The 15,167-nt window shown below is 38.2% G+C and overlaps 1 pseudogene across 1 annotated transcript; it reads left to right on the top strand.

Moving 5' to 3' along the window:
- LOC112605916 lies at positions 1-8,381 on the top strand (annotated as a pseudogene). The gene is made up of 2 exons (XR_003115571.1): positions 1-38; positions 7,503-8,381. The product of XR_003115571.1 is annotated as a protein BRICK1 pseudogene (transcript).
- Positions 8,382-15,167: the final 6,786 nt, after the last annotated feature.

Here is a 15,167-nt window from a genome sequence, read left to right on the forward strand (position 1 = left end):
ATGGTATTCTTTCATGACCAGAGGAGTGGGAGAGAGGGGTAAGATACCATAAATCCTAAAACAAGAGTGATCTTCTCATGTTTTTTTTTTTAAGTTGATATTTCTACAGGAAAAACTAGACCAAGAATTCTATCCTGTTTAAAAGGAAGTAGGAGGCTTTTTTTAACTTTTAAGTTCATGGGTACATGTGGAGGATGTGCAGGTTTGTTACATAAGTAAATGTGTGTCATGGGGCTTTGTTGTACAGACTATTTCATCACCCAGGTATTAAGCCTGGTATCCATTATTTTTCCTGATCCTCTCCTTCCTCCTACCCTCCGGTAGGCCCCAGTATGTGGTGTTCTCCTCTGTGTCCATGTGTTCTCATCATTTAGCTCCCACTTATAAGTGAGAACATGCAGTATTTGGTTTTCTGTTCCTGTGTTAATTTGCTAAGGATAATGACCTCCAGCTCTATCCATTTCCTTGCAAAGCACATGACTTTGTTCTTTTTTACAGCTGCAGAGTATTCCATGGTATATATGTACCACATTTTCTTTATCCAATCTATCGTTGGTGGGAATTTAGGTTGATTCCGTGTCTTTGCTATTGTGAATAGTGTTTCAGTGAACATATGCATACATGTGGCTTTGTAATAAAATGATTTATATTCCTTTGGGTATACACTCAGTAATGGGGTTGCTGAGTTGAATGATATTTCTGTCTCTAGGTCTTTCAGGAATTACCACTATATCTTCCACAATGGTTGAACCAATTTATACTCCCATCAACTGTGTATAAGTGTTCCTTTTTCTCTACAAACTTGCCAGCATCTGTTATTTTTAGACTTTTTAATAATAGCCATCTGACTAACATGGTATCTCATTGTGGTTTTGATTTGCATTTCTCTAATGATCAGAGATGTTGAGCTTGTTTTCCTAAGTTTATTGGCCACATATATCTTCTTTTCAAAAGTGTCTGTTCATATCTTTTGCCCACTTTTTAATTTTTTTTTTCTTGTAAACTTAAGTTCCTTATAGGTGCTGGCTATTAGACCTTTGTCAGATGCATAGTTTGCAAAATTTTTCTCCCACTCTATAGGTTTTCTGTTTACTCTGATAGTTCCTTTTGCTGTGCAGAAGATCTTTAATTTAATTAGGTCCCATTTATCAATTTTTGCTTTTGCTGCAATTGCTTTTGGCATCTTTATCATGAAATCTTTGCCCATGCCTATGTCCTGAATGGTATTGCATTGGTTATATTCCAGGGTTTTTACAGTTTTAGCTTTGACATTTAAGTCTTTAATCCATCTTGAGTTAATTTTTGTATAAGGCATAAAGAAGGAATCCAGTTTCAACTTTCTGCATATAGCTAGCCAGTTCTCCCAGCACTACTTACTAAATTCTTTCTTCATTGCTTGTTTTTGTCAGGTTTGTTGGAGATCAGATCGTTATAGGTGTGCAGTCTTATTTCTGAGTTCTCTATCCTGTTTCATTGCTCTATATGTCTGTTTTTGTACCAGTAATATGCTGTTTTGGTTACTATAGCCCTGTAGTATAGTTTGAAATTGGGTAGGGTAATGCCTGCAGCTTTGTTTTTGCTGAGGATTGCCTTGGCTATTTGGGCTCTTACTTGGTTCCACATGAATTTTAAAATATTAGGTTGATGCAAAAGTAATTATGGTTTTTGCTATTGAAAATAATTGTAAAAACTGCAATTACTTTTTCACCAACCTAATAGCTTTTTCTACTTCTATGAAGAATGCCAATGGTAGTTTAATGGGAATAGCATTGAATATATAAATTGCTTTGGGTAGTATGGCCATTTTCACAATATTGATTCTTCCTATCCATAAGCATGGAATGTTTTTCCATTTGTGTCATCTCTGATTACTTTAAGCAGTGGTTTGGAGTTTTCCTTGTAGAGATCTTTCATTTCCTTTCTTAGTTGTATTCCTAGACATTTGATCCTTGTTCGTGGCAATTGTGAATGGGAGTGAGTTCATGATTTGGCCCCTGGCTTGACTGGTATATAGGAATGCTAGTGATTTTTGCACATTTCTTTTGTATCCTGAGACTTTGAAGTTGCTTATCAGCTTAAGAAGCTTTGGGATTGAGACAATGGGGTTTTCTAGATATAGAATCATGCCATCTGCAAACAGGGATAGTTTGACTTTCTCTATTCCTATTTGTATGCCCTTTTTTTCTTTTCTCTTGCCTGATTGCTGTGGCCAGAACTTCTAATTCTATGTTGAATAGGCACGGTGAAAGAGGGCATCCTTGTCTTGTGCCAGTTTTCAAGGGGAATGCTTCCAGCTTTTGCCTATACAGTATGTGGTTCATCACGTAAACAAAACTAAAGACAACCACATGATTATCTCAATAGATGCAGAAAATGTTTTTGATAAAATTCAACATCCCTTCGGGTTTAAAAACTCTAAGTACTGAAGATGCATATCTTAAATTAGAGCCATATATGACAAACCAACAGCCAACATCATACTGAATGGGCAAAAACTGCAAAGCCATTTCTAAAGAGAATGTTTGTTCAAGTAAAGCCCACCCTTACCAACAATCCTATACTCCTGCATTCTTAGACTTTGTTCCAGCTTGACCCCACGTCTTGTGTGGCTTCTTCTTTGGGAAGTCTTATTTCTACTTGAAACACTTCAGCTCAATTACCATTACATCTGATGTCTGGCATATCAAGGAAAGTATAGGAAAGAACAAGGCACATAGAAATGTTTTACTCTGGGAGCAGAACAAAAGTTACGACCTAAAATAAAGGTTAAAAGTTAAGATGTGGAACCTTTGGGGTATTACAACACAAGGCTCTGGGTGTGAAGTAGTTTCACCATGCAATGGTTACTAACTTGTCAGAGGCTTATGAGACAAAACACCCACACAATTTACATGAAGCAGATTTATTATTTACAGGTAGGCAGCAAAGGGCAATAGGCTAGAATTCATGCCAAGCTGGTCCCCCAAGGCTCAAGAAAGTTGACCAGGATAGGTTGAGTTTCACCTGGGTGTGTGCCACATTTGAACCACACTTGAGGGACCCTAGAAAGACCCCTCTGGGTTTTGTTCCTGAGGCAACATGACACCCTGGGCTAAAACATTGAAAGACATCCTGTTCCTAGGGAGAACTAAAGCAGAGCCAGTCTGTTCCATCCAGTCCATTCAGTATGATATTGGCTGTGGGTTTGTCATAAATAGCTCTTATTATTTTGAGATACGTCCCATCAATACCTAATTTATTGAGAGTTCTTAGCATGAAAGGCTGTTGAATTTTGTCTAAGGCCTTTTCTGCATCTATTGAGATAATCATGTGGTTTTTGTCTTTGGTTCTGTTTATATGCTGGATTATGTTTATAGCTTTGCATATGTCGAACCAGCCTTGCATCCCAGGGATGAAGCAACTTGATCTTGGTGGATAAGCTTTTTGATGTGCTCCTGGATTCAGTTTGCCAGTATTTTATTGAGGATTTTTGCATCGATGTTCATCAGGGATATTGGTCTGCAAGTCTCTTTTTTTTGTTGTGTCTCTGCCAGCCTTTGGTATCAGGATGATGCTGGCCTTATAAAATGAATTAGGGAGGATTTCCTCTTTTTCTATTGATTAGAATAGTTTCAGAAGGAATGGTACCAGCTCCTCCTTGTACCTCTGGTAGAATTCAGCTGTGAATTCGTCTGGTCCTGGACTTTTTTTGGTTGATAAGCTATTAATTACCTCAATTTCAGAGCCTGTTATTGGTCTATTCGGGGATTCAACTTCTTCCTGGTTTAGTCTTGGGAGGGTATATGTGTCCAGGAATTTCTCCATTTTCTAGTTTATTTGCATAGAGGTGTTTATAGTATTCTCTGATGGTAGTTTGTATTTCTGTGGGGTTGGTGGTGATATCCCCTTTATTATCATTTATTATTCCAACTATTTGATTCTTCTCTCTTTTCTTATTAGTCTTGCTAGTGGTCTATCAATTTTGTTGATCTTTTCAAAAAACCAGCTCCTGAATTTATTGATTTTTTGACGGGTTTTTTGTGTCTCTATCTCCTTCAGTTCTGCTCTGATCTTAGTTATTTCTTGCCTTCTGCTAGCTTTTGAATGTGTTTGCTCTTGCTTCTCTAGTTCTTTTAATTGTGATGTTAGGGTGTCAATTTTAGATCTTTCCTGCTTTCTCTTATGGGCATTTAGTGCTATAAATTTCCCTCTACACACTGGTTTAAATGTGTTCCAGAGATTCTGGTATGTTGTGTCTTTGTTCTCATTGGTTTCAGAGAACATCTTTAATTCTGCCTTCATTTCATTATGGACCCAGTAGTCATTCAGGAGCAGGTTGTTCAGTTTCCATGTAGTTAAGCAGTTTTGAGTGAGTTTTTTAATCCTGAGTTTTAGTTTGATTGCACTGTGGTCTGAGAGACAGTTTGTTATAATTTCTGTTCTTTTACATTTGCTGAGGAGTGCTTTACTTCCAACTATGTGGTCAATTATGGAATAAGTGCAAAGTGGTGCTGAGAAGAATGTATACTCTGTTGATTTGGGGTGGAGAGTTCTGTAGATGTCTGTTATGTCTTCTTGGTGCAGAGCTGAGTTCAATTCCTGGATATCCTTGTTAACTTTGTCTCATTGATCTGTCGAATGTTGACAGTGGGGTGTTGAAGTCTCCCATTATTATTGTGTGGGAGTCTAAGTCTCTTTGTAGTCTCTAAGGACTTGCTTTATGAATCTGGGTGCTCCTGTATTGCGTGCATATATATTTAAGATAGTTATCTCTTCCTGTTGAATTGATCCCTTTACCATTATGTAATGGCCTTCTTTGTCTCTTTTGATCTTTGTTGGTTTAAAGTCTGTTTTATCAGAGACTAGGATTGCAACCCCTGCCTTTTTTTGCTTTCCATTTGCTTGGTAAATCTTCCTCCATCCCTTTATTTTGAGCCTATGTGTGTCTCTGCACATGAGATGGGTCCCCTGAATACAGCACACTGATGGCTCTTTACTCTTTATCCAATTTGCCAGTCTTTGTCTTTTAGTTGGAGCATTTATCCCATTTACATTTAAGGTTACTATTGTTATGTGTGAATTTGATCCTGACATTATGATGTTAGCTGGTTATTTTGCTCATTAGTTGATCCTCCTAGCATTGATGGTCTTACAATTTGGCATGTTTTTGCAGTGACTGGTACCAGTTATTCCTTTCCATGGTTAGTGCTTCCTTTCAAATATTTTCACTGTTTTGCATACAATATAGATCCTTGGTTACTGCTTAACCTCAAGAAGGACTGAAACTGAAAACACTAAAATCCTAAAGTGGGAGTGATGAGTTTTTAAAAGTATTTCTAGACTGATAAGAGGATCATCTAAATCTTTCCCATTCTGAAAGTTTCAGATCAAACACCAGAGGCTGAACATGTTCTTTAGAGAGATCCTCCAACATTTGCCATGAACTCATTAAGTGCATGAAGAGATGTATAGTTTTTCAAAATCATTTTAAGTTTACAACTAGAATAAATTATAATAGAATTCCTGGATTATAGTAAATATTGACATCTTAAAATAATACTGGATGCCATCGGCCGGGCGCGGTGGCTCAAGCCTGTAATCCCAGCACTTTGGGAGGCCGAGACGGGCGGATCACAAGGTCAGGAGATCGAGACCATCCTGGCTAACACGGCGAAACCCCGTCTCTACTAAAAACACAAAAAATTAGCCGGGCGAGGTGGCGGCGCCTGTGGTCCCAGCTACTCGGGAGGCTGAGGCAGGAGAATAGCGGGAACCCGGGAGGCGGAGCTTGCAGTGAGCTGAGATCTGGCCACTGCACTCCAGCCTGGGCGACAGAGCGAGACTCCGTCTCAAAAAAAAAAAAAAAAAAAAAAAAATACTGGATGCCATCACAATGGCAGAGTAGAAGATAACTGGCACAGTAGGAGATGCCAGCCTTCTTTCCCAACATATACCTACCCACACAAATAGAGAGCTATCCACAAATCAAAATAGCCCTGGGAGGCCTCAAGAGCCAATTTAAGAATCTGCAGCAACATGGTGGAGCAAAAATAGAGAATATCCACACAAAGGATCACTGGTGAGAAGGGCATACCTGAGGTGGCTACAAACAAAGAAGACAGGCGTGATTGTATCAGCCATGGGGCAGGTACCACTGTGGTTCCCAGTGTGGTCTGCTCTGAAAAAGAAACCAGCATCTTCTTCAACTTAGGCAATCAATGACCATTCATACTGGAGAATCCCAGAGAGGGAGACACAGCTGCACACACACCAAAAAGCAGCTGCTGTTGTGCCTCTCCAGGACTAGAGCTGCCACCTCTCCCAATACGGCATGTTCCAAGCCATGGCCACTCCACAAGTGTCCACATTCCAGATCCTGGCTCTGTGGCTGCATTGTGCCTACCCATGCCTCTGACACCAGATCCATCACCACAGCAAGCTAATTCACACCCAGACCCTGAAGCCAAAGTCTCTCTGTGCATGCCAACACTTGAGACACCAGCTCAGCTGCCACTAAGGTAGCTAGCCTGTGCTCCCATCCTAGATCCAAGGCTGCACAATGTAGGCCCATGCCTCAGACACCAGAGCAATTTGCACCCAGAGCTAACATCTCAGCATGTGCCCATAGAGAGCTAAACCCCAGATCCATTGTAGCTTTATGTACAACTGTGCTCCCATCCATGACTGCTTCATAAGCACCCACACTTCACATACCATTACAAATTTAACAGTATGAGTGTCTGAACCCCAGGTCCTGGTGCCATTACCACGCCAGGCTCAAAGCAATAGTCATTCTATGCATGCCTTACTTCAAGCCTCCATGAGCACTACTCATCAGACATGGGTGCCACTGTCAACTCAAGCAGGCCTCCAAGTTGGACCCAATGCCAAGAGGGATCCCCTCAGCAACAACTTCCCTGAGGGGAGAAAAGGATTTGAAGGACTCTAGCAGTCATTGCCACAATAGACCCCAACAGCCCTCATTGCTTCTTCAGACATCCCCAGGGTTGGCCGCTGAGGATCCCTGCAATTTTAGTTACCATGATCTCAGCAGACAGAGCTTCATGGAGACTATACCGATGTGCCATCTCCAGTGCCAAAACCACTGAACCCCACCCAGCCAATGCTTTCACCCCTCTTTTTAGGGGAAAGTCTTTCCCCACCAAAACCAGTCCAAAAAGTCTGGAAGAGATGACTACTCCACCAAATGAAAAGACAATGTAACACAGTAAGAAACTTGAAATGCTAAGCCATCACCATAAAAAGAACATGACTTCCTAGTAGCCGACCCCCAAAAATGGAGATCTATCAACTACTTGATAAAAAATTCAAAATAATTGTTTTTAAAAATCTTAGACTCAAGAAAATACAGAGAAATAATTCAAAAAAAAAAAAACTAGGAAGACAAATGTAACAGATGAAATTTTTTAAATTCTGGAGCTAAGCAATACAACAGAAATGAAAAAACATCAAATAGAATCAACAGCAGAATTGATCAAGCAGAGGAAAATTTGAAAACAAAGGAGAGCAGTCGCTCTTCCTCAGGTGGCCGCCACGGCGGGACAGGAGGATCCAGGGCAGCAGGAGATTCACCAGGACTGGCCTAACCGGGAGTACATTGAGATAATCACCAGCAACATCAAGAAAATGGCAGACTTTCTCAACTCGTTCCATATGTCTTGTCGTTCAAGACTTGCAACACTAAACGAGAAATTGACAGCCCTTGAACGGAGAATAGAGTACATTGAAGCACGGGTAACAAAAGGTGAGACACTCACCTAGAACAGTGACCTGCTGCTGCCGGGAAGTTGCTTTATACAACACAGGCCACATGGGAAAGGCCCCAGTAGCCTTCAGCTCCTTCCTTTCTCCTTAAAGAGCAACAGGGCTTATTCTTGTTTTTCTTTTTTCAAAAGTGTGGCCTTTGGGCTCTGCCATCTGGGCTGTGGTGTGTTATGTGGGGAGAAGTCTAGAGGAACTGTTGGAAACGACATTAGGCATTTTACCTTTTCAGTAACATTTTATAGATCTACTTGTCAAGGTATTTGAGACATTCACAGCCAAAACCCTGGGACTCTTTGTGAAGGTCCTCCCCGCCTCTATCTTTCTTTCTCTCTCTCTCAAACTTTCCTTAAAGTTCTCATTGCCTTTACACTGCTTCTGTGAACAGTCTTTATCTCCTCACCACCTTTGGTGGGAAGTGGGGGGCAGTCCTGGCCAAGACACTCATGCCCTGGCAATGTGCCTGCCAGAGAATGTTGTTGCAGACCCACCAGTTTCTTGTTGATTTGGGGAGGTCAAGGCCAGGCCCCCACTTGGCTTGAAGGGACATTTTTAGACTTTTCTTTCTGTCACTTGGGAGTGTCTATGCCTCTCATATTTCCCTAATAAACTCAACTTTTTATCTGGAAAAAAAAGAAAAAAGAAAACAAAGGAGAAAAAAGTAAGAAGCCTATGGAATTTATGGGACAATATCAAGAGAGCGAATTCTTGAATTATAGAAGTTTAGGCAGAACAAGAGGAGAAAAGGACAGAAAGCTTAATTTAAAAAATAGGTAAAAACTTTCCAATCTGGGAAAATATATAAATATCCAGGTACAAGAAGGTAAAAGGTTTTAGAAATAAGACTCAATCTAAACAAGACATTGAGGCATACCATAATCAAAGACAAGGAGAAAACAGAAAGAGAAAAGTCACCTATCAGGGAGTTCTATAAGTCTGATAGTGGATTTCTCAACAGACACATTATTGGCCAGACAACATACTCAAAGGACTGAAGGGGAAAAAAGCTAACGAAGCAGCATTTACCCAGTGAGTTGTCCTTTGGAAATGAAGAGAGACAGACTTTCCCAGACAGCCAGGAGATGAGGGAATGCACCAACACCTGACCTGTTTTACAATAAATACTAAAGGAAAAATTGAAGCTGAAAGAAAAGGGAGCTAATTTGTAACATGAAAATAGCTGACAGTATAAAACTCAGGTTTTTTTTTTGTTTGTTTTAAGTATATGCCAAGATTCAGAATACTCTGATACTCTAATGGTGATATATAGTAATATGTAAGTTACTTCCATCTTTAGTATGAAGGTTAAAAGACAAAACTGAAAATAGCTACACTAATCATTAAGGGACAGACAATATAAAAGGTGTAAATTGTGACATCAGAAACATAAAATGTGGGTGAGGTTGAGTAAAGCGTAGAAATGTTTAATCAAATTTATCAGCTTAAAATAGCCTATTACAATGTTGTCTGTAGGCTTCCTGTAAATGTCAAAGCAAAAACCTATAGTAAATACACAAAAGATAAAAAGTAAAGAATCAAAACATACCACTACAGAAATTTTCAAAGGAAGATAACAAGATAGAAACGAAGGCTCTAAAAAAAAATACGAAACAATTAGCAAAATGGCAATACTAAGGCCTTACTTATCAATAATTACCTTGGATGTAAATGAATTAAATTGCTTAATCAAAAGACAGAGTGGCTTAATAGATTAAAAAAGACTCAACTGTATGCTGCCTATGAGACTCACTTCACCTGTGAAAACACACACACCAACGGTAAAGATGGTAAAATATATTCCACGCAAATGGGAACCAAAAATAGAGCAGGGGTAATACTTAGGTAAAACAGAATTTAAGTCAAAAACTGTAAAATGATAATATATGTTGATAAAGGGGTCAATTCATCAAGAAGATATAACAATTGTAAGTATATCTGTGTAGCCAACATCAGGCCACCTGAATATATAAAGGTAATATTAATAGACAAAGAATGTATAATACAATTACTAGGGGACGTCAATACCCCCACTTTCAGCAATGTGCAAATAATCTAGAGAGAACTCTAGACCAAATGAACCTGATAACCATATGCAGAACATTTAATCCAAGAATAGCAGCATACATATTCTCAAGTACACAAAAAAACATTCTCGAGGATGGATCATGTTAATCCACAAAACAAGGCTTAACAAATTTAAAAAAATCAAAATCATATCAAGTATCTTTTTAGACCACAATAGTATGAAACTAAAAAGCAATAACTGGAAGAATTTTTGAAAACTTACCAACATATGGAAACTTAAATATTTTCCTGAAAAATCAAAGGGTCAAATAAATTAGAGGGGAAATTAAAGATTGAGATAAAATGGAAGCACAACACACCAAAACGTATGGGATGCAGCAGACGCAATCTAAGAAGGAATAAGTGCCTTATTGTTACAACAATAAGTGCCAGCATCAAAAAAAGATCCCAAACAAATGGCCTAATTGTTACACCTCAAGAAAATAGAAAAAGAAACTAAGCCCCAAATTAGTACAGGAAAAAAAAAAAAGGCATGAGCAGAAATGAGACTAGAAAAATGATAGAAAATATAAATTAAACTGGGTTGTTAAAGATAAACAATATAAACCTTTAGAAAGGCCAAGAAATCTATACAAACCTAAGAAAGAATGCTCAAAATCAGAAATGGAAAACATTGTAACTGATACATATAAATATGAAGGATCACTAGAGACCACTATGAATAATTATATGCCAACAAATTGGATAACTTAGGTTATAAGTTTAGGAATCTAAACATATAAACATATACAAAATCTAAACATAATCAAAAACTAAATCATGATGAAATTTAAAATATGAGCAGATGAATAAGTAATGAAATGAATCAATAATTAAAAATCTTCCACCCAAGAAAAACTCGAGCTGATGGCTTCATTGTGTGATTCTACCATTTAAGGAAATAATACCAGTCCTTGTCACACTTCAAAAAAATCAAACAAGAAATACTTCCAAACTCATTTTACAAGGTCAGCATTTCCCTGATACCAAAGCCAGACAAGATATAAGAAATGAAAACTATAGACCAATTTATTTCTGATGACTATAGATGCAAAAATCCTCAACAAAATACGAGCACAAAATTCAACAGCACATTAAAGAATCATTTAACCATGATCGAGTGGGATTTACCCCAATGATGTGAGGATGGGTCAGTAAATGCAAGTTTATAAATGTGATACACAATGGTAACAGTATAAAGGACAAATTTTATGATTATCTTATTAAATGCAGAAAAAAATTGACAAAATTCAACATCCTTTAATTACTTAAAAAAAAACTATCAAATTAAGTATGGAATGTTGTACCTCAGCCAGGTACAGTGGTTCATGGCTGTAATCCCAGAACTTTGAGAGGACAAAGAGGGTGGATCACTTGAGCCCGCAGTCAGAGACTAGCCTGGGCAACATGGTGAAACCTCATCTCTACTAAAAATACAAAAAATAGCTGGGCATGGTGGTGTGGGCCTGTAGTAACAACTACTTGGGTGGCTGAAGGTGGGAGGGTCATTTGGGCTCTGGAAGGTTGAGGCTGCAGTGAGCCATGATCATACCACTGCACTCCAGCCTGGTGACAGAGTGAGATCCTATATTTAAAAAAAAAAAAAAATTGTACCTTAACACAACGATGACTGTATATGATAAGCTCACAGCTAACAACACACTCAAAATGAAAAGTTGAAAGATTTTCCTCTAAAATCAGAAACAAGACGAGGGTTCCCACTGTCACCAATTGTGTTCAACATGGTGCTGAAGTCTTAGAGCAATTAGGCAAGAGAAAAAATAAGACCTCCAAATCAGAAAGAAGTTAAACTGTCCCTGTTTACAGATGAAATAATCTTGCATACAGAAAACTAAATATTCCACACACAAAAAACTGTTGGAACTAATAAATTTAGAAAAGTCATAGATAAAATCAACACATAAAAATCAAGTGTTTCTATACACTAACAATGAAATATCTGAAAATAAGATGACAATTCTATTCTCGATAGCTACAAAAAATAAAATGTAGAAATACATTTAACCAAGGAATTAAAGACCTGTACACTGAAAACTAGAAAACACTGAAAGGAGTTGAAAATACAAACAAGTAAGAAGATATCCCAAGTTTATGGATTAGAAGAATATTTTTAAGTGCCCATGCTACAAATTCAATGCAATCCCTATTAAAATTCCAGTGATGTTTTCCTCATGAATAGAGGGGGAAAATCCTAAATTTTATATGGAACCACAAAAGTTGTGAATAGCCAAAGCAGTCCTGAACAAAAAAAACAAGTGCTGATGAGGATGCAGAGAAAAAGAAACATTTGCACACTGTTGGTGGGAATGTAGATTAGTGCAGTCATTATGGGGAAAAGCATGGAAGTTCCTTAAATTAAAAGTATGACTCTCATATGGATATCATATGAGATATCCATCACTAAACCCTCTTATTGATGGATATCCACAGGAAATGAAAACCCCATGTTGAAAATAGGTCTGTACTCACATGTTCATTGCAGCATTACTCACTATACCCAAGATATGGAATCAACCTAAATGGCCATCAACAGATGAGTGGATAAGGTGGTATGTATACACAATGGGATACTATTCTAAAATCCCATCACTTGCAACAGTATGGATGAATCTGAATGGCATTATGTTATAAGCCAGGCACAGAAAGACAAATACTATATAATCTCTCATATGTAACCTACAAAAGTGGAGATACATGATCTTCAATAAAGTCAGCAATAACAAGCAATAGGGAAAGGACCAATATTCAATAAATGGTGCTGGGATAACTGGCTAGCCATATGCAGATTATTGCTGCTGGACCCCTTCCTTATACCATATACAAGAATCAACTCAAGAGGGATTAAAGATTTAAATGCAAGTCTGAATAGAAAAACGTATCTGATACCAGCCCTGTAGTTTGAACCTACTTCAGGGAATCCAGTACAATATAGTCAGTTCAGAGAGGTTGGCATGATTATGGATCCTGTGAGGAACAATTCTGCTTCAGAGAAAGAGAAAAGCAAGCTAGGGCTCCAAGGGAAAATCAAGGTACAAATAAGTGAAATTATCAAAAGTATATATTATCTGGGCCCAAAACAATTCATTCCTAGGAGGGGAGGTATATATCCAGGAAAATGTTCATAGACTTGATCATTCTTAGGCCAAGCCTAGAAAATTGAAATAGAGGAACTAAGGGTTCTAGAAGATTCATTCCACTTTGCTAGCCCAGATTACCAAGTGGTTTTTAGTGCTTTAAATTTGTCATCTAACAAACAGATCAAACACATAGATAAATGAGTTCATCCTGCTTCATCTTAGTGCCTCATAGAGACTGATAATAATTTAATGGCACTAGTTATATAGAATTGTTTTTAAGTAGGGGAAGCCCCAGGATTATAGTTACAGCCATTCCCAAAGACCATCCAAAACATGTAGTCAAAAGCCACCAGCCAAGACAGAATTTGTAAGTCATTTAGATCATTAGAAACAAATAATACCAATGCTGCATTTAGGGAGTAAGGAAAGTCAAAGAGTCATATTACAGATATTCTTATTCTTTTCCCTGTCATTCCAACCTCCTTATCTTTTTGTTCTCTTCCACCTCCTCCACCTATGAATTAGGTTGATCAGATTCCAGGATTACTAGACCATGTTCTTTATGACATTGGTTATTCCAGAACAGCAATGCTGGCATCACCTGGGAACTTGTTAGAAATGCAAATTCTCAGGCTGTATTCCCTAGAGAAACTCTGGGGTAGAGCCTGGAAATTTGTGATTCTGATGCCTACTAAAATTTAAGAACCACTACTCTAAGAGATGGGTGCATTTTGCATTAAGAGACAGAAGACAGAATGATTTCTTTATCCATTTCCCTACTTGCACCTTTGTGATAGCACCCAGGCCTCTCTTCCATTGTACCTACTGCCAACTCCACAAGTCTTGAATCCTACAGCCAATGACCCGGAGAAAAGAATAGGTAAAGTGAATGTCTCCTGTTCGTGGTCTGACAGGATTGTTGATGCAACAATAGAGAAGATATCCCACCTCTACCACCCAGATACTGCCCTGGCAGGGAGGCTGGCACTTGGCCATATCTTTAACTCCCTTGGCTTCTTTCAGCTTATCTAAAAGAATTAAAGCTACTTGGTAGCTGTGAGAAACTGGGTTCTTTATGAAAATTGGTCCCAGCTAAGTCCAGAAGGAGGAAATTAACCTCACCATCATAAGGGCTTAATACATTTAGCTTTCATAACCTGCTTACATCCCTTGGTATGGATTCTTGAATATATTACAAAAATTACATAAAGTTCATTGTAATGTTCTTTTGATTAGAAGTAATTGAATTAGTCAGAAAAAGGTAGAAAATTGCTTATGAGATTAAAAGCTATTCACAGCTTTTAATCCTTATAAATATCAAAAATAAAATAGAATAAAACTGCAAGTGGTAGTCCATCAAACTTCTCACAAAATCTTTTTATGTTTCATTCTCTGAAGTTGGAGTTTGATAAAAGAATTGTCCATAATGTACAAACCTATACCTTTTGTAGTAAAAAGCACTAGGTGGTTATTGTTTCTAAAACTTGCTTGTACTTCAGAATCCTCTGGGCATCTTTGAAAAATTTCAAAGCTCAGGTTATACTCTTGACCAATTGAATCACCAGTTATGAGGATAAGACACAGGTAGCCATATTTTTTGAAGTAGGGGACAATAGAAATGCAGAAGCATCCTAAGCAAAACCTGAAATTCAATTAATTTTATTTCTAAGGCTTTTGCTAAAAAGTAGACTGAAGTTTGCCTGCCTTGTTTTGTTAAATCTGTATTCTGACTCTGTAGTTTGACCATTTGCAAGCTATCAGCACACTCGTGGTATCCTAGCTAAAATGGCTGTCTGGATCAGTCAGGGATCCATGTAGAAGAATTGTACAGGCAAATACTGACAATTACTCAGGCTTTCCAGATAATTCACTCTGTGACCCAGTCAGCTACATGTTTTCCTTTACAGGTTTAACCAAAGCTGGGATCTTTAACATTTCCAGACACTGATAAAGATGTTAAGGTTGTTGTTCAAAACACTGAAGATCAAACATGTTGCTAAACACACAGAAACTAGCCCCAGCCCAGAGCCAAAATCCTTGAACCTTCATTTAAGCCCCATAATCTGACCCCTCCTTGCTGAAATACCTAGGTAGAGTATCTCACTGTCCATCACAAGGACCGCCACAACACCCTTTAAGTTTTCCTAATAAATTCTTTGGACTGTCACCGTGATTTTAGTGTTTTTCTTTGGAATCCCAATCAGCCCTATCTTGGGATAGTTTACGGCAGTTCATTGTGGGAAC

This window comes from Theropithecus gelada, chromosome 14, assembly GCF_003255815.1.
Source record: "Theropithecus gelada isolate Dixy chromosome 14, Tgel_1.0, whole genome shotgun sequence".
Lineage (NCBI taxonomy): Eukaryota > Metazoa > Chordata > Mammalia > Primates > Cercopithecidae > Theropithecus > Theropithecus gelada.